The 21,254-nt window shown below is 41.0% G+C and overlaps 1 protein-coding gene and 1 pseudogene across 1 annotated transcript in view; both read right to left on the reverse strand.

The window, feature by feature from the left end:
* Window positions 1-21,254, reverse strand: part of FAM155A (family with sequence similarity 155 member A) — a 614,278-nt gene that overhangs the window by 550,917 nt on the left and 42,107 nt on the right. The window lies entirely within an intron of this gene.
* On the reverse strand, window positions 19,575-20,017 carry LOC100941029 (annotated as a pseudogene).

The raw sequence follows: 21,254 nt of genomic DNA on the forward strand, positions 1-21,254 counted from the left end.
TTTTGTTTTGTTTTGTTTTTTTGAGACAGAGTCTCACTTCGTTGCCCCTGGTAGAATGCCTTGGCATCATAGCTCACAGCAATCTCAAACTGTTGGGCTCAAGTGATTCTCCTGTCTTAGCCTCCCAAGTAGCTGGGACTCTAAGTGCCTGCCTTGGCCTCCCAGAGTGCTAGGATTACAGGCATGAGGCACCATGCCTGGCCCTAATAAAGACTTTGTAATCGTCTTTTTTAAACCCCAAGCGTTTCAGTATGATAAATCAGTAGCATGTACTTAAAAACTCCTGGCACCATGTTTTCTTTCTCTCTTTCAAAAATCTATCTTATAAATTATATTACCTTTGCTAGTAGACACTCTTTAATTCTTTTTCAAAGTTAAAACAATTTTTGGCAGATTCTTCTTACTTCTTATTTTAGTGAATTCTAAAATATGTTTCAAACTGCAAATGTCTAAGCCAGTAGACAAATATCAAAGTATCTAACACTGGCAGGTACTTCCAGAAGAGCATAACAGTATGTTCGGTTTCTTTTATTATTAATACCTTCATGACTTTAGAAATGCAACTATAAAATATTTAATATGTACATATGATTTTATCATTATGAGATTTTGCTCACTTAGCTTCATAAAACATTTTGTTTTGTGGCAATATATTATTCTCAATACCTGATGTATAGTAAACTACCATCTGAAGTATAAACTATCATCATGAGATATATATTAAGATAAATTACTGAATAATATCACTACACCCAGATGATTTCACAAAGACTGATAAAATCAAAGTGGTGAAAACAAAAGGCTTACCACCTCACATAATCTATCCTCGAATGCCCAAAATGCCGCTCAAAAACATGAAAACTTTCGATATGGAAGAGCATTAATTTTCACCAGAAAGAAGAATCACTGAGCCAGTAGACAGCTGCTACCTCTAGATTTTTTTCTCTCCCCACTGCATTACCTAACTACTGTGATAAAATGGAAAATGTATCCATGATAAATGAACTCAAAAGATTTCAATGCAGTTCCTTCTACAAGCAATAATTTATGCCAGAAACAAATGTTATCTGTTGAGTTCTAGGCCTCCCTCATTAACAGACTATCTGGTTTAGGAAATTATTATTTTGTTCTCTTCAGGCCTCATTTAGTTTATTTATTAAGAGGGGCTATAATGATCACCTAATTTGCAGGGGTACCGTCCACCCAAGTGCCTTATATACACCCCATAGGGAAGACCTACCATATCCATACAAATGACTGTACCAAACAATGTTAACAATGAAACGTTTATGATATTTATTTAGACTGTCAAACCTAAATCACAGACGCAAAGACTATCTAAGAGAAAATAATGTTTATCTGCGAATGGTCCTGGCCATGGAAACACACATGGGTATGTTCAGGGAGGTCAAGGAAGATAATGTTTTTTTTTTTAAACCGAATAAGGGCAAGGGTTACATAAATTGTTTAAGTTATTTTGAGATAATTATCCTTGGCTACAAGATTCAATAACAAGGCTGGCATTAGTCCAAGTTTGGACAGGCAATTGCTGGGCAGATGTCCTCACAGAAGTACCTATTTTTCGTAAGGTTGGCAGGGGTTCTGTGCAAGTTGTACGATGTGCAGAGTCTTTGTGATAAGGCTTATTCTCAGAAATGTATGCTGAGAACTCTCTCTTATCGCCCTCTCCGGCTTCCCTTGTCACAGCTGTAACAAGAGTGACTCTGCTGCGATTCTGATGACTTTTACAAGATCTTTCCACACCAAAGAAATGCCTTCCTCCCTTTTTTCCCTTAGAAAAATATAAATTTTACTTAGTGTTTTGAAAATTTCTTACAAGATTTTTCCCACTTTTCTCTGTTAAATTTTGCCTTTTTCTTTCTCCTGACAATTGGGCTACCTTAGCTTCAACAGACCCTCTTCTCCAAGGAGGAACAGGCCTTTAGAGAACGGCAGGTGACTGATCAGGGTGGGGGCCTGCTGATGGGAGTGGGCTATTCCATTTGCACAACTTTCAGTTGTGACACAATTCTCATTATATACATTTTAAAAGACCCCCTCGTATAGATTGATAGAACAATGTGGAACCATTACATAGTAAAATAAAAAGCAATTTGGAAGTTTACTTACTGACATCTCTCCAACTATACCTCCGTGCCTTTGATCAGAACATTAGGAGCAACCCAAACAGGTCAGAAAACCTCATGAGGCACATCCAAGTCCAAATGCTGGTGGCCAGATCCTTCCACTGAGGCCCCACTCCAGTTCCCAGATGTAAGTTATTTATAGGTCTAGGAATATGCAGGCCTGCTTTTATCAATTAACATCAAGAACAGGAGTAGGAAAAATAAATAAAATGAGAACAGGACCTTGTTTTCTGAAATCACACACTATATAAAATTTGCACTGAAAATCATACAGGTTAGAAAGAAAAAACAAACCCCACTCTAGGAATCTGGGCCCCTGGAGTCACTTATAGGGAAGCAGAGTCGACTTTAACCTGAGGTGCAGAGCTGAGCATTCCACGTGTACACACAGCTCATCGTATCATTCGCTAAGAACGGAACCCCAATCTGAGGTTTTCTTCTCAACACTGCTGTTAACCAGGCCATGAGTTTCCTAAATGATGTTTTTAACCAGACAGAGACAAAACTGTAGGAACCATATTCCTTCCCAAGCCACACAACGCTGCTTCCTGCACAATCGAGGTTTTTTTCCCCCAGGATGGCCCTACCTTCTCAGTTCCATCCAACTATTGAAAAAAATTGCTGAGATAAGCAATTGATGAAAAGATTCTTTCTTGTCACAACACCCAATCTGAAGTTGTTTGCTACTTTACTCAGACCATCCTTGGAGTAATTCGGCAAAATCCCCAATCTGTAAAAGCCCTTCTGCACTGCCCCCGAGCTGCCCCCATCACAGGGTTGGGCTTCCTCTCCTACTGCAAATTAAAAACCCTGAGTCTGTCTTGGGCAGTCTTTGGCTGGTGGCCTTTAACATTTTGAAGAATCATAGCGTGTGCTCCCAGTTTCCGGAGGACTTATTTTTGCTGTGATCACAGTCACATACTGGATCTGACTCTCACACCTACTCGGACATCCTCCCAATGACTCCCCAGGACTTTCCCTCCCTAATGTGAAGACTTCTCATTGGCTCTCAGCCTCTGTCCACCCATACTGGTCTCTAGGAGAACAGGATCCTCCCGTGGGAAAGTCCTCCGTGCTTCTCAGTTGCACCTCACGTTGGTCTTTCATCCCCACGTGTCATCTGCATTCTGTCTCAAGGAAGCAATAGGCCTACTGCTTGTCAAGGGAATCGCTGCTTCCTACTTTGATCGCACCCTGTTTCTCATTTCTTTCCTCTTTCTTTCTTTTTCTCTCCTAATTTACTGCTTTTGTTTCCTTAACTTGTGTACATCCTAGGACCACATCATATTACTATTCCAGCTAACTCTCCCCACTGACAAGTTTTTCTGAAAAATACAGTAGACCCTCCAACCTTGCGACCTCCCTCCATTGACTGCCTCCTTCAGTTGACCTAATTTTCACAGACTAGACATGCACCACATGTGTGCATCAGGACAGGAGGCCTCCTTCCTTCTGGTCACCACTTCCCTGTGTTCCCAAATTTGTCACAGTCCCCTTGGATGGTCAACTTCCAGAGGTTCTAGTGTAATTCACATTTTCTATGTACACTTTCTTACCATTTCCTCTTTCCTAAATAGAATGAAACTGGTTTCTTTTCCGTTTCTCCATTTCTGTAGACATTATTTTCCCTAAGGCCAACTACCACTTCCCAATAGCAACCCACAGTCTACAGAGTACCCAATAAATAAGCCACTATGAAAATTTTGAAATACATAAAAATCAAAAAAATGTAAAATCTTCACGGACAGAAACAAATGAAGCCCTCCCAGCATCACCAAGAAGCCGAGCAAGTTGAAACTTACACGGGTGAACCAGAAAGGTCGTGTCTGCTGTTTCTCAGACTTGAAATAATGGACCACAACAGAATCTGTCTCAAAGCGTTGGTAGTGACCCACATCTCTCCACAGATCTGACACGTTTGAACAGTTATGGAATTATCTTCTCCCCTGCCCTTTCATTGTGATTCTTTACTGCTTGTCCTGCTCTGCCACTAGCAATTCATCTCAGAGTCTCTTCATCTCTCATTCTGTGTCTTCAAGTCAATGTCCCCCCAAATTTTTGGCATCATTTCTCCTTTCTCCTTGTTCTGTGTGTTCATTCTCATAATAACATGGATTGCTTCTACGCAGACGAGCCCTAAGTCTGTACATGTGCCCCCTACCTCCACTGCGTTTAACACCCATGTCTCCTTTGTTATGTGTGTGTACTGAGGTCCTGACGACATCTGACACCGCATAAATCACAGACACTTCTTCCCTCATCGCCTGTGTGACTACCACGATCATTCTTTTTATGAACCAAGCTAAGCCATCATGTTTGTCTAAGATTGCTGTAGCCCTCACTTCATCTCACCCAGTCACCAACTCTCATCAATTCTCAGTTCAAAATGTCTCCCATCCAGCTGTTCCCTTCACATCCAAAAAAATGTCATCCTCAGAACCAGACTTCCATTTCTTTCCATACAGATACTGCGTTAGCATTGTGAATACGCTTCCTTCAAGCTCCTGCTCCTCCATTCAATCCGCAACTGCTCAGCCAGGTTGTCTTCTGTGCAAGTCTCCGTGCGAGTGTATGATCACACATTGTCCATATTCAATGTGTAGGTAGGCTAATGGGTGATACATCTTGTGATGCATGGTGACGCATCATACCTCTGCTCAGAAACACTTATCTATAAAGTATAATCCAAAATACTCCTTATGAAACTTGAGAACTTCAGGTAGGTGAACTTTTTAGACTTTGTATTTTAGACTCTCCCAGCAGAGCACCATCTAAGCTGCATCACGCAGGGTGATTAATCACCACTGAAACGCGATGCCTGACTTCAGCCTTGCTTTCATTTATGCTGTTTCCTCGGGGGAAATGTTATTTCTGTTTCGTCCACTTAAGAAATTCTACAAACCCATCTAAACCTAATTTAAATGTCTGTAACTGTCCCTGATTCCTGAAAGTGAAATAATTGTATGTGTCACTCTGACTGCAAACCTTTTATAGTCTATGTTACGTTTTTTATACTTATGTTAATTGACGTTATATATATGGCATATATATCCTTCTATTAAATTATAGGTTCACAGAGGACAAGAATAAGAAATGCATATTATTAATCTCTATAGTCCCCTAATTTATAACTTCTAAAAGATACTTTGTTCTTTGGCAAAATTTTAAATACAAATGTTTTTGTATTTTTGTATGGTTATACCTTTTTTTATTCGTTTTCTATGGTTACAACCAAACCCCACAGATTGGGAAATTCATAAAGACAAGAAATTTCCTTGGATCATGGTCTGCAGGCTGGCCAGGGCCTGATCTCATGGTAGAAGGGTGATAACTAACTTACTCCTAGGATAACGGCATAATCTTTCTGTGAGTGCAGAGCCCTAGTGGCCCAATCTTTCTGTGAGTGCAGAGCCCTAGTGGGCCAATCACCCCTTACAGGTCCAACCATCTGATACGGTAACCACGGGGATTAAGTTTCTAACACATGAACGCTGGGTGACATATCCATGCATAGTAACACCTTACATTGTTTTCCAGGACATGTAGGAATGTTAATCATAGCAGTTGAAAATTTCCTCCATTCTATATTTTCATAAGGCCTAAAAAATGGCATGTAATAAACAGAAAATATTTAATATTGGTTAGTATTTATTGGTTAATATTGGTTAGTACAGTAAGCGTTGTAATACTTAAATATAATTATTAACAGCATGATTTTAAAATTGATGAGACCTTAATAAACTTCTAAGAAAAATTAAAAACCATTTATCAGCTAAATATATGCTAAATTAATGAAAAGTCTGTATGCAGCGCAAATGCCATAATATCTAAGCATAAATGCATATTTATTTTCATTAAGATGAAATTACCCACTACTACTAACAAAATTTTGCCATCAGGAACATGGTTCACTTGATTTAATGAATTAAATGTTTTTATTATAATAATATGCTAACTATTCAAGAAAATACCACCATGATATCTGAAGATAATCTGATCACTTCACTTAAATCAAAAGAACACCTGATATGGATTTGTTTGAATAATGTACAGAGACGGTAAGACACGGATGCATCTCCCTGTAGGTCCACCTAGGAAGGTGATTTGCAATAGGTCAATAAAAGAGCACTTCTAATAACTATGCAAAGCTTGTGTCATAATACTAACATGTAAGAACTACAAATTGTTGTATTGATGCACGTTTTAAATTTTTGGACCTATCTAGAAATTTATACAATCTTTTGAAGATCTAGTATGTAAAATTCCTCTTGGTTGTAAGCAATCAGCATTTATTTTTTAATTTCCCCATGCCAAAGATTCTGTTTTCAAGCAGTATAACTTTGGGAACATTTCCAAATAGCTACATTATTTCTATCCACGTTACTACAGCATTTAAAATACTCTACCTTGGCCTGATTGCAGTCGGATTAGCAACTTTCTTAATAAACATTCATTATCGCACAGGCTTGGTCAAATTTTCATAAACTGTGAGTTACTGAGCTTTGAATAAATCTGCTTATTTTTACGTGTCATTTGCCCACAGCAAATTATCATAGCGAACAATGAAACCAAAGCTATAATTAAGTAGATGGAAAATGACTATTATATTCTGCAACAGCATCATAGGTCTCAAAGGTGAGCTGTGTAGAAACACAAGCCTAATGCACAAAGAAACAACACCCAGACAGACGAGCCTGCCTAGAGAAAGCCAGGTGATCTAATTGCTTTTATAACAGTTACATTTTGATAGGCTCAAAATGAATTTTGAAAAAAATCTAACATGTTTTAATGTTTGTTTATTTGTGTGTGTTTTCATGTTTTTCCGTAGGTCGGCTGTGCAGTTGGCACTATTTATTAAACATTACTATTTGTATACTCTACATTTCCTGGGTGCTACATATTTCATGCACTAGTGGTACTTACAGAATTCAACTGACTGTCAATAATAGAAATTTTCTGCTAAAAATTCTAGAAAAGTACATAAAGAAGATGAGCAATGATTTTTTTCTATGTTGACATAGGGATGAGGCATGTGGGTTCAAACAAAGAGATGAAAACATTAATTTAATATAAATCCTGTAGATCTTCCACATCTACAACTAAACCTAGACATTGGGTGGGCATTGGGAGGGAGTGCAGATGGTTCTGACCTGCTGGCATTCAAGATCATGAGTTAAATTAAGGCCACCAGTTAAATTGTTGGTTATGCTGTTGTGTACGTGTTGAAAATTATACATAAATACGAAATCAATGTAGGTATCCAAAATACATGGAGTTTTGAGCTTATGGCACGAGAAGATAAGATAGAACACAAGGAGAGAGGCAAATAAGTAAACATCCTCCCTTACTCTGCAAGGTGGGGAAAGAATCGTGAATTGAAGGAACAGACTATAGATTCCTGTTTAAGGAGATTATTTTGTTACTGGAAACCGAAGTTGTGCCCAGAGAATAGGGAAAGATTTGCTGATGTTTATGCCAAATGCCACTGGGAAATAGGCATTTCCAATGTAACTCACTTCGCCATGACACTGCCAACTGTCCATTAAGATGGGGAGGGCTTTTTAGGGACCCACCCCTGATCCTCCATGCTCAGTCTGTCCCCACCACAAGCACAAACAGTCACAGAGCGAGGCCCCGGGTGCTTCCTTCCATTGGCCAATCCAGATCACAGGAGAGAAGAGGAACTAACACCCATTTTAGATTTTCTCAATGTTTAATGGACTGTCAGCAAGAGAAACTTCAGACAGAAAAATACAAATCATTTTTAATAAAAGATTGGAAACAGCATATTTTACAAATAGCACCCAAATAAAGGCCGGTTACTATACTAATATCAGGCAAATCCACATTAAAACGACAAATGAAGTTGTGAGAAATAAAGAGGGACATTTTGTCGTGGTAAAAGAGTCATTGACTAGGAAGATGCATGAAGGGTAAAACTATTCACCGAACAGAAGCCCAGAATATGAGTCAAAAACTGAAGAGAGGAAAAGATGATTCAAAAACAATAGCTGGACACTGCTACCACCCATTTCCGATAATGAGTAGAACTGAGCAACAGATCAGCAGGAAAACAGCAGACTTGAACAAACCGAATAACCAGCTAGCCCGAGCAGACTCCACCCACCACAGCTGAAGGAAAAGGGTTATCAAGTGCACATACGCAGCAGTGTCCAGAGATCATGTTCTAAACCATAAGACAGGAGGCAGTAAACTTGAAATGTTTAAAATAACACAGAGCCCATGCTCTGATCGTGTACAAAATTAATTCAAAATGGGTCACAGACATAAATGATAGATGCTAACAAAACTTGAGTAGGAAACACAGATGCAAATTTTTGTGACCTTGATGAGGCCATGGTTTCTCAGATATGACACCAAAAGCCTAATCAATAAAAGAAAAAATAGATAAATCTGACTTCATAAAAGTTATTTTAAATGTTTGTGCTTCAAAAGGCACTGTCAAGAAAGCTAACAGATAACTCAAAGAATGGAGAAGATGTTTGCAAACCATATATCTGATTTGAAAAAAAAAAGTGTAGCTAGGATATATGAAGAATTCTTACAACTTAAGAATAAAAAATAAATGACCCACCTAAAAATTGGGCAAATGACCTGAATAGTTTTTCCAAAGAAGATATTCGAATGCCCAAAGAAAATGCTTGAAAAGCAGCTCGACATGCCTAGCAATCCCTGAAATAAAAATAAAAACCTCAGTGAGACACCACCTTACACCTACTGGGATAGTTACAGCCAAAAACCAGATAACAAATAATACTTAGAGTGGAAAAGAAGGGAGGTGGAACCTTCCCATACTGCTGGTGTAAGTGTAAAATGTAAAATGTAAAATGGTGCAGCTGCTTGCAACAGCTGTGCAGCTCCTCAGGTGGTCAAACATACCCTTTGCATGCAGCCTGGAAATGCCATTCCTTGGTATCCACACATATGAAAACACGTGTCCACACAAAACACACCACATGGATGCTCATCGCAGTATCATTCACAACGGCCAGAAATAGTGAATGAACAAACATATGCAGTGTACCCCTGTTATAAAATACTATTAGGCAAACAAATTAACGGACTTTGGAAAGATTATGCTAAGGGAAAGAATCCAGTTACAAACGACCACGCATAACTGTAAAATTCCACTTGTATAAAGTTTTCAAGACAGGTAAGCCTCCAGAGACGGAGGAGGTTGGTCACTTCCGAGTCTGGGGGTACAGAGAGGGCCCAGGGAGCAGCTGCTGGGCCACACACACATCAGGCTTCAGGGGAAATTGAGAAAAATATTCTACATGTGCTTATAGTGATACTTCTGTGACGCTGGGAATAGAGCATCTGCCATGAAGACATTTCAAAAGAGTAAATTGGATCATATATGAATTATATGGCAATAAATATGATATAAAAATAATTTTTACTGGCTCAGCACCTGTGGTTCAAGTGGCTAAGGCACCAGCCACATACACCTAAGGTGGCAGGTTCGAACCCAGCCCGGCCGTAAAACCACAATGATGGCTGCAACCAAAAAATAGCCGGGCATTGTGGTGGGCACCTGTGATCCCAGCTACTCGGGAGGCTGAGGCAGGAGACTCACTTAAGCCCAGGAGCTGGAGGTTGCTGTGAGCTGTGATGCCACAGCACTCTACCCAGGGTGACAGCTTGAGGCTCTGTCTCAAAAATAATAATTTTTACTGACAACAAAGCATAGGTGATTGACAAGCATATACCGAGTTTTGTGACCTACTTCGTGTTACATAAGAAAATAAGAACTTTGCATTCAATGTGCAGTGAAGTTTGGTTCAATTTTCTTTTTATGCAGGGTATGTCCAACTGAGTCACAGGACTAACTTCATACCTGCCCATCAAAAAGTAACCAGGGAAACTTTAAAGTAAAACATGTGGGTGTGCTAATCAAGCAAACCTATGTTACTTATTTATTTATTTCACCTTTTCCTTAATATTTTACACACATGGGCTTTGGAGAATTTAAGACCAATGTGTTTTTGTATATTTTTTAAGTTTAACTACTCCGGGGGAAAGGAGAGAAAGCAAAATGGAGGGAGAGGGCGAGACGGAGAGCAATTTCTATGAACTGCACATCCTGGGATCTACAAACGATGAGGTAAACATGTGAGCAAAATGTGAGGAAATAAATAAATATTGTGGTTCTTATTACACGATCATCTAAAATATATCTCAAGACTAAGAACAGAAAACATTATGACTCACAGATTGTCGCGGAATGAACGCTGTGATTTGTGCAAAATGACACATTTTAGGCAGCACAACGACAATGCCCGCAGCTGGGTATCTCCGTGCTGCTGAGAATGATGCGTCCACAGCACTTTGTGGACTTGACCAAAGATCCGTCACTTGAGAAGTACAAACAAGTAACAACACCCAGCCGGAGCTGTACAAAGGAATACGCTACGATCAGCTTCAGAAATGTTCTTATTATTCAAACTTTCGCCATGGGGAGGGGAGAAATGTTGATCCCTGAAAATATCTTCTATTTTCTCTCTCAGTTCCCTCCATTTAAAGAAATCTTTATTTTTTCCTTTTTTTAGGAGTCCATCTGTGCCATTTCACTTCTTTTTAAAATTTGTTTTCAATGCCTCACCAAACATAGGAAATATCCCATCCTTTCCCACGCCTACTCAAATCTCCAGCTCTGAGGGGCTTCTCTCGCGCTTTCCCCTCGATGGCGTTTCTGCTGTACACCAACCCCGCCTGGACGGGCACTCCTCGTTGGCCCCACCCTTCCTCAGTGCACCAGCCCTGGTAATCTAGCTTCCACTTACTTTTTTTGTACTGTTGTTTAGCACAACGCAAAGGCTTTTGCTTTTATATTCCTTCATCCATCTGAAACATATTATTGAATGCCAGGTGCTCTGTTCAGTTTTGTGGACATGCAGAGGAATAAAACAGTCCTTGCACTTAAGGTCCTTTTTGGTGGTAGAAGTAGACATAAAGTAAAAGATAAATTTGTGCCCTTTATGAATTCTGCCTCACAAGGTGACCGATGCTATCTGTCTTGTCTGGCTGCCTTCTCTGGTATCTGAGGGCATCTAGAGAACATTGAGAAGCATCCCCTGGCCAGGTGGGGGTGCACCATCTCCCAGGGACATCCCGTGGAGAGGTGTGCCTGCTCAAGTTCAGCAGAACCTGTGGAGGGTTATGGGTCAGAAGGACTCTGCCCACTGTCACTTTCCCTTTTTAAGGGGTGGAGGAAAACCAAAGTGGGGAGAGAAATTCCAGTCCTCAGGGACTGGTGCCCAATAACATTTGCTCAGTGCCACCTGTTTCTAGGAGTTCCTGGGAACAGCATGTGCTCAATACCTGGAAACACCAACAGCGGGGGGGGGGGGGTCCACCAGAAGCTCCTCCTACTGGAAGGGCTTTGTGGAGGGTGAGCCTGGTCCCAAAGCACCCCTAATTGGGCAACGCAGATTGTTGGCATTCAGGTGGAGACTGCAGAGTTAAAGCTGCTTATGTCTCACACATGAGATCAGACGAGCGTAGATAGCCAGCTGGGTAAACTGGAGACTTCCAATGTGCAGATGAAAACATTCAGCTATGTTCTTGCAGGGTGAGGACGCTGAGGAGTTGGAAGTATGACAGCTTGACACCTGAAAGTCACATTCAACTACTTCCCTTTTGTTTCTCTGACACTACCTTAAACTCTTAATTAGATACCCTCCTGTTACAACCTGCTACTTCCCTAACGCTGACCACGATTGTGCATTTTATTGCTCTCATTTCTCAGCTTAGAAAGTGTCTTGCAGTACTAAGTTCTCAGGAAATATGTATTAAGTAAATGCCCAAATGATTTTTAATAACTTACTTGAATAAGCCTTTCTCTCCCTCTAGAATATAAGTACTATTCGGTAGGGTGCAACACTTACCCTATTCACGCTGAATTTCCAATGTTAACACAGTTACAGCCACAAGAAAAGCAGGCACTCAAGAAATGCTGTAAGCCAATGAATGATTGTATAAAAGGATATCCTTTGTGAGAATCTACACCAACAGCCTCTCTGCCATTTGTATTATCTCTTTTTCTAAACTTAGAACATCATCATCTTTTGCTCATATTACACGAGTTCTACACATCTCAAAGTGATTTCACTAGTTTTGGCCAAATTGACCTTCTTAAGATATAACTCTTATGTATATTCTTTTGCTACTTACAAATAATCACTTCCATTGACTACTGAGTAGGTCTAAACGTAAATAACTTTAGGACTATATTGACTGTTCTCTAACACTGTATTCCCACAGAATGAACCTGCTGTCTCCAGCTGGAAATTCTGGGAATTCTCTTTCTCTTCCTCTCTCTCTCTCTCTCTCTCCCCCCCTCCCTATTTTTCATGGTGTCTGATATTTCTATCACCTACTTGTCTAATCTGGTTCTACTTTACCATCAGTTTCTTCCCCAACAATGAATTCATTCACAGGAATCTAGAGGCCGTGACCTTGAAGTACACATCACAGACCTCTTGCTTCAGACAACACTTTCTCTTTCATTGACCAGCCATGCTTCTGGACACACAGTTGGATAGAACCTCGTTTACCCTGTTTCTCTGGAAGAAGTTCAGACACTTGGGAGAAGCTCCATTGCCTTCCATATCATTCATAACCCCTACAGTGCCATCGATAGTACTTTGCACAGAGAAAGAGAGCAATAAACACATGTGCTATGAATGACACATCATGTGATATTTTGTGAATGCAAGAATTTCCTATTCATCCAGTAAATTTTATAGCTGGGTGGACTTTTTGCTAACCATATATTTTCATGAGTAGGACAGTCTTCAATTGCCTGATTCACACTCATATTTTTAAAATTCAATACACATGCAGATCTGACATTGACTTTGTAGGGATTATTCCAAAGTCTTTACAGCACATCACACAAGTAGACTAAAATATCGCTCTCCACTTGCTACCTACAACTCCCTACCTACCTTGTCAGGGTTCTGACATGCAAACTTATTTTTCCAAACCCTTCCAGGCAGAAGCTTAAGGTAGTCAGGGAGTTGAAAAGCCTAGATGACAATTTTCAAATGAATACTGGGAGAGTTAATCTATTTCCCCTTATCTACCATAGAGATCTTCCCCTTTGTGCTTAAGGGCGTCACATTTTAATAGAAAACACATGTCTCCCAGTACATACTATATTGATATTTCTCTCACAGAGCCTGCAGCTGACAGGGATTTTCCAGCTCTAGTCTGTGGCTTAATAACCACCAGAGATACTGATTAGGCAACATATGATGTTATTTCATAATCTAGTTCATACTCAGCATCAGAAACCTGGCAGCAAAATGCACTTGCCGTGTATTTACTCCAGGTAAGAGCAAAACTCATCCAATACCATGTGTATTCTCATACATGTGACAAAGTGCATAGTTGGTGTGCGCCGCCCTCCGAGCGTTTATCACATACAGGAATAGGAGCACAGACTCATTATGTGTACAAAGGTCACTGCCTGTGCTCCCTACGTCCAATATGTCACCACAGCTGAAAACAAATTTGCTTTAAAGATGAAAAATATTTTTGTCCTTATTTTATTTGTAGCTTTTTAACAAAGTTCATCATATTTTGCTTTATGATAGGAAGATTTATAAGAAAGAGAATTTTCTAGCGACATTGCTTGATGGCTTACATCTCGTTGGTATCCTTCAACGACTGAAATATGAATTTTCTTAAATGTTTGCTGTCGTGTATTTGCTGCAATTTAGCATCAGTAATTGTGCCTGTAGTTATATAAACACAGGCTCAAATCTAAAAGTAGATGGCACTGTGGTGTCATGTGGGTATCATGCGTCCTCGGAGACGATCCATGAGAAGGACGCTTCTTTGTGGGATTCTGTCCAAAAACCCACAACCGTGCGACAATACTGAGAAAAAGATGCAATGATTCTAGATTCAGAGACATTTTTCAGGATGCCTGACAATATTCTCCAAACTCTCAAGGTCACGAAACATAAAGAAATACTGAGAAACTGTCACAGACCAGGGGAGACAGAAGACACAGGACAAGGAAATTCAATGGGGTCCCTCAGATGTGATCTTGGAACATAAAGGGAGCATGATGGGGTGGCTGGTGAGATTCAAATAAAGCCACATCACTAATCAGGTTAAGGGAAAGGGGAAAGGGTTTAAACTAATCCTAATTTATCTGTAAAAATATGTGTCATATCCTTCCTTAAATGCAATGTCTCTGTCACGTCATCATTAACATTTACTATCCAGAATTTATTTTTTTTTTTCTTTGCAGTTTTTGGCCGGGGCCAGGCTTGAACCCACCACGTCCGGTAGATGGGGCCAGTGCCCTACTCCTTTGAGCCACAGGTGCCGCCCAATCCAGCATTTTTTTAGAGTGCCATGGCATCAGCCTGGGTCGCAGTGACCTGAAACTCCTAGATTCACATGATCCTCCCGCTTCAGCCTCCTGAGCAGCTGGGACTACAGTTCCCTGCCATGAGGACTGTATAATTTTTGTATTTTTAGTTGAAATAGGGTCTTGCTCTTGCTCAGGCTGATCTTGAATTCCTGAGCTTAGGCAATTCTCCGCGTCAGCCCCCCAGAGTGCTAGGATTACAGGTGTGAGCTGCCACACCTGGCCTGCATTTCAGCACATTTTAAAAGGACAATATGAATCAACTGGCCACAGCACTGAGTAATATTCAAAGTGACTCTAAATTCACAGCAGATGTGCACAGCCCTGGCGGCCAGACACATTTTCTTTTGTCATGTTTTACCCTCTCCCGTGAGCATAAAGTTAACTACGAACGTGTCTCTTTTCTAGCAAATGTGCGTGCATATCATTTTGAGGGACGTGCATACTTCGAAGGGCAGCTGGCTTCGCACTTATAGAAAGCCTCTTGTTATAAAAGCCCCAGAGCAGCTAGGAGATGGGGTCACAGCACTGACCCTCACAGCAAGAACAGCTGAGCCCAGTGTGCCCATGGCTGCCCGCACAGGAGGGCACCTGAGGGCCACAGCTCCGTTCTCCCTCCAACTGTTGCCCAATGGCGCACAGTGTGTCTTAAAACCACCTTTCTTCATCCCCAGCGTGATCACCCCAGCATGGTCTCTATATCAACAGCATCATCACCTGGGAACTCCTCAGAAATGCAGAGAGATGTAAGGCTTATTGAATCAGAAATTCTGGGCAATGAGGAACAGCAATCTGAGGTCCACCTGGCCCAACAGGTGAGTCCACTATACAGGCAAGTATGAGAACTCTGTTAAATAGGCTACAGCAGGGACGTCGTTGGCCACAAACGATCCCATCACTGCAGTTAGTAAACCGTGAGGATCATTCAGGGGCTGAGACCCTTCTTTTTATAAACTGCTTCACGTTTTTTCTTTTTACTTTAGCACTGATATGATTGAAAATATTCCGAATTTGGCAATATCAACAAAGGGAAAGATTCCATTAGCATTCTGAAAGGTAGGACTATTTAGAAATATTGCTAAATAATATAAAAAGATCAATAAAAATTTCTGGCTTAAAAAGATGAGGTCAAAGACTGATATGGTATTTTAAGCTGTTAAAGTGTGAATATTCATCTTTCTGAGGAAGTCTGCTAAGTTGGGCTTTAAGAACATGTTTGCCCGTGGCCATAACAAGCAGCCGAGTAGCATTGTTGCCGGCTGAGAATGAGCGGCTTGGGAGATGAGCTTCCACACAGCGAGCACAGGAACTGCCATTGTCAAGGGCGCATGTTCAGCTGACTGTGACCCTTCAGTGTACCCAGATTTCCTGTGTTAACACCTACCTCTTTCCTCTGCTGAGAAAGGCCACTCACCTTCCTCGTTTGTCTGGCAAATCCTTGCCTTTCAGGCCCATATGGCTGTTTCTTCTCTGCTGTGTCTATCTTTAACAAGGAACTCAGAACGAAAATCTCCAATCTCTGTGGTCCCCAAACTCCTGCCTTCACCACCCTCCCCCTTGTCCACGCCACCATCTCTCACCTGGTCAATGTGATGATCACCCGTTTGGCTTCCAGGCTCACGTCTGCCCCCGGCTCCCAAGGCTTTTAGGCAGAGGAAGCATCTCTACACCTGGCCTAGCCCTGCCCTGCATGTCCCTCCAGCCTCAACCCTGGGGCCCACTGGCTCCTGTCAGCTTTTCTCCTGTCCCGTGTCCCCCTCCAGAGGCCCTGGTAGTCTCTCTCCCTCGACACCAAGTCAAGTCCTTCCAAGATTCATCCTTTAGAGACTTCCATGACTTTCTAGGTTCCTTTTGTGATTCTCTCTTCCACAAAATTTTACATGGTTGTGGGATAAGTATATGATTTTGGAGCCAAGCCACCGGGGTTTGAATGCCAGTTATGGTACTTACTAGCTCTGTGATACTGGGTAAGTTATTTAACCTCCATGATTCTCAGCTCTCTCATCTACCAAATGGGGGTAATATTAATAATATTTATTTCATAAGGCCCTTTCAAGACATCAATGACAACACCTATAAAGTACTTGTGATGGTGCTAACATTTAGAAAATGCACCATTCTGTCACCGTTATTATTATTCTTATCATCAACCCCCTCCATCAAAGTATATCGACCTCAATGGCAAAGGTTGTTTCTGCTTTTCCCATTCTGTGTAACATGCTCATGGTATGTAACTGGCTTTCAATACGTGTTTGTTAAATAATCAAAGAAGTATTTCCATATAATATTTGACACATATTACAATAATAATGGTAGGTGCATAATTCTGTTTTTCCACTAGATTAGCTGGTTGTTAGTAGCAAGGACCGTAGCAGAACGGCCCCATGTATATTTGTTTTAACTCAAGTGCCTGGGACATAATACTGGCATGTAACAAATATTTGATGAAGAAAATAAATGGGAAAAAAGACTGTGAATAGATAAGTGTCCCTAAAGCTATTTTCTTCCACAATTTCCTCAGCAGCTTACATTTTGAGCGACACATCACTGGACTGGAGAAGCGGTAATAGAATTCATTCTCCACTCACACGAAGCCTGGGGAACTACTCCTCAGATTTGAGGACGCAGGGTAAAGGGAGGCTGGAAGTCAGGAGTCTGATATTCCAGACAGGAAATTCTGGCCTGTACCAGTCCAGATTAAAGGATTAGAACCACCGACTCAGACAGAAAACGGCTTGTCCCTCAGCTCCCCGAGGTGTGTGTGGAAGATTCCTCACTCTGCACGTATAAATATAGGTAATCACAGGGTTTGGGGCAGGAGGTCAGCTGCCTGCGGCTCGTGTCTGCGGAGAATTCCGACCCGTGTTTGGATGCACACGGTGTCAGGTGTGCACATGGTGTCGGGTGTGCGCAGCTGGGCTTTTCCATCTGCACGTCCTGTAACTCACGCTGGCTTCGCACCACTGCTCTTACGGATTCCAGTTTGCCACTCCACTGGCCACCGTCAGACGCGTGAAAATGGAAGATGAAGCAGTGAAGTGCTTTCTGCGTTTCTGAACACTGGGACAAAACCCCAAACCCCGAATCTAACAGCTGCAGCGCTTTGCGCGGCACGGTTTACTCACTGTTGGTTTGCATTCCGACGCATTTTGGACGTTTATAAGGGAAAGACAATGCTGCCAACAGTAAACCATGGTAAATAGTTACTTTTACAAAAGTAAAACACAGTCAGTTTCCTGAAACAATTTGAAGTAAACAAATACTAGACTTGGTTGGGGACAGTTAGGGGTTCTGGTCTACGTTATTATCTGGTTTTGTCATTTTTGCAATAAGTTATCAAAGATCTATCTCCCAAAAATTACCTCAGCTGCAAGAAGGATTTTAACCTACTTTGGATGTCTGACTAAAAGACTTTATAACTATAATATGCTATCTAATATAATATTCTCTCTCTACATATACACACACACTCATATATACATACATACAACATTTTTCTTCTCTAACTTAACCTAAATTAAGCATGCTATTTAGTTGGTGAAATGACATTTTTCATATCAAATGTCATATATCAGAAAAAATATTGATGCTCCTTAAGGTACTTTAAAATTTGAAATATAATCCTTCATCAGAACATTCCTTTCTTGATCCTAACTCTCCTCAATCCACAACATGGACCATGTTATAACAGAATTTCACGGAAGGCATGAACTGAACGACTGCTGAAACATTACTCAGTAACCGAGGGTAGGAGGGTAACGGAAAAGGTAGAAAATACCCAACTTTACTTATCACAAATGTAAGCAGTTCTCCACGTAGGCAAATCTATGAAGAGAAGAGAAACTTCATACACCTTTTAATGAGGAGTTATCATTCCAGCACAGACCAGTCATGCGTCTCCGCGGTGAGTCGCCCCAGTGTTATCCATTACAGAGGAACGGCAAGCAGCTCGTTGCCCCTTAAATGGAGCCACTTGGCTGAAACGTGGAGAAGAACATTTTAGACTGAGAAAAAGAGATGGAGAGAGAAAAAATTCATGTGAGGGCCTTGAATACTGGTCAGGTTGAATTAGTCCATTTCTATGTAGGTGCCAGACTCCTCGTGCACACGTGTGTGTTTGCGTGTGTGTGTTTGTGTGTGTGCACATTTCTCAGCCACCGACACCACCTGAGTGTGCACCTCAGGAAGAGCCACATTGAAAGTCTGTGACACACAGCCTGAAGATGGCATGTGCTGGAAACAGAAGAGGGTGCTCCCAAAAGAGCAGGAAAAATGATCACATATAAGGGTCCAATGTGACCAGAAGGACATCAAGGGGGGTCCAGGCTGAGAGTTCAATGCAGAAAAAAGGACTCTTCGAAAAAAAGAGGATATAACTTAAAAACATTTTTAAGCAGGAGTAGGAAAGCCCTCTTAGCATTATAACTGGTAATGTCAGAGGGAAATCTATCTACATAAAATATACGCAAGACTAACAGTCAATTCACGAAAAGAACTTTCCCTCAAGAGGCAGGCTCGGGATTCAGAAACGTTCCAGTTAGAATTCTGCTCCCCCTTGTTATTGACATGTGACCTTGGAAAAGGCAGGGAACTTCTCAGCCTCACTTCCTTCTTTGGAATAGGGGGCATCAGTGGTCAGGAAGTGTAGATGGAAATCACAAATGTGGTTTTACACCTTGCCTGACACACAGTAGGTGTTTGTTCTATTTAGTTTATGAGAGAAACAAGACCCCGTACATATTGTAGAGAACTCTGAGAAAGCAGGTGAGGACGTGGAACTACCTGGGGATGTGTCATTCACAACACCCAGCACCTGCTAGTCGGCTCAGCACCGTCTCCCACTTGCCTTAGGGTTTATGAATACCTCCTCCTGCACAAGTACCACAATATACCTGCTTTAATCAATCAAAGCAAATATTATTTGAGTCAATTTAGTAACATAAAAAATAAATACTTATGGGGTAGCTATGGAAGAGGAAGGCATTTTCGTAATCATTGGGACACTCTTTCTACTCTTTTTTTTTTTTCCACTGAGGCATTTTATTTTTCAGTATGGATTACATCCCTAGAAAAAGAATCCCAGGATTTTCCCTCCTGTGTGTTTTCTTCTTGCTTCTTCGTGGTCCATGATGCCAGCTGAAGTCATCAGTACAATGAAACCAGACTGGAGGGATGGGAGCAGATTATTCTGCCATTTTTCTAAATCTTTGAGTTGCACATCAAACCTTGGGCTAATCACTCCACACTTGTTTAGCCTGCCTGTGATATTCACAACAATCTTCCCAGCTCTGTGATCATCGATGATTTCAAATTCACCAATGTAACCATGTTTCATCATCACAGTTAGAAACCAGACAATGACTTTGGAGCAAGGCCTTATAAGAACCTGGCGTTTGCCTCTCTTTTTGGCATTGTTGATGGTCTTAAGAGCATCCGCCAGGACATTCATGTGCACCATTATGGTGGCACGGAAAGATGGTGGAAAAACTCTTCCTGATCTTTTTAACTGCAATTGCAGACTTTCTTTGCAGGATCATCCTTGGCTTCACCTCTGACCTCATGGATCACAAGGATTCCTTGATGAACAGGTGTGTCTCTCCTGTAGAAGCATCCCATGCAGGTACCCAGGAATAATATTGGTCAGAGCCACGGGGTTTGCGGCAAAATCTCTGAGAACAGACCTGCTCTTAGGAACTAATCCCAGTGGTTCTACAAAGATGTCCCCTGGGCCAGGCCGCAAGGCAGCACCAGATACGACTGCCTCAACCCACTTTCCCCAGCCAGAGAGCATTGGCCATGCTATGCCAGCTCACTCCATCTGCTCTAAATTAATGACCATTCACTTCTGCTGTTTGCTTTATATTTATCTGCCATCTTTGCCCTGAAAATCAATAATCTAATTTATTCCAATATATCTAAAAACATGCTAATTGTAAACGCTCTGCTTTACTTTCCATGGACATGTACAAATGAGATATAGCTAACAATAATTTCTTTATCACTGTAGGACTGAATTGATAACTAGTTATAATTTCAAGAATATTAAAGTTAGGTAAATACTTAAAAGATCAGTAAAAAACATGACTTTTAGCATAAATGGTTCTTAAAACTCTTTTGATAATATTTTACTTTGTATTTTTATTTGAACAAAATTGGAGCCCCTGGTGACAGGAGGTGCTTTGTCCCTCCATCCCAATCTGTACCTGCTGAGCTTGCCTGGCTGGTGTGATTCTCCAGTGAGGAGCATCTTACAGTTAGAATAAGCCAAAGGCATCTATGAATCAGATTTCACACTATTTCTCATTTCGGCAATTTTCAGCTTAGTCTTCAAATGCTGGTAGCAATTTTACTAAACCACACATTCTTATCTTTAATTTTAAAAAATTGTTTATGAGTAATTCGAATTAAGGTTCCCCTTAGTACTGCTGGCATTCCAGATTTCATTATTGTTATCTGGCTCAAATTCCCATCACTTTCACTGCCTGTGGTTCTAATCTGCAGCAACCACAGTAGCCACAGAAGCCATGTCACAAAACAGGTTCAACTCAGGCTCCTTAATCTAACAGCTGTATCTGGTCACACCAGCATGTGCTAATAATCTAACAGCTATATCTGCTCACACCAGCATATGCTAATAATCTAACAGCTGTATCTGCTCACATCAGCATGTGCTAATAATCTAACAGCTGTATCTG

This window comes from Otolemur garnettii, unplaced genomic scaffold (genome assembly GCF_000181295.1).
Source record: "Otolemur garnettii isolate 467f Iridium unplaced genomic scaffold, OtoGar3 scaffold00034, whole genome shotgun sequence".
NCBI classification, from domain to species: domain Eukaryota; kingdom Metazoa; phylum Chordata; class Mammalia; order Primates; family Galagidae; genus Otolemur; species Otolemur garnettii.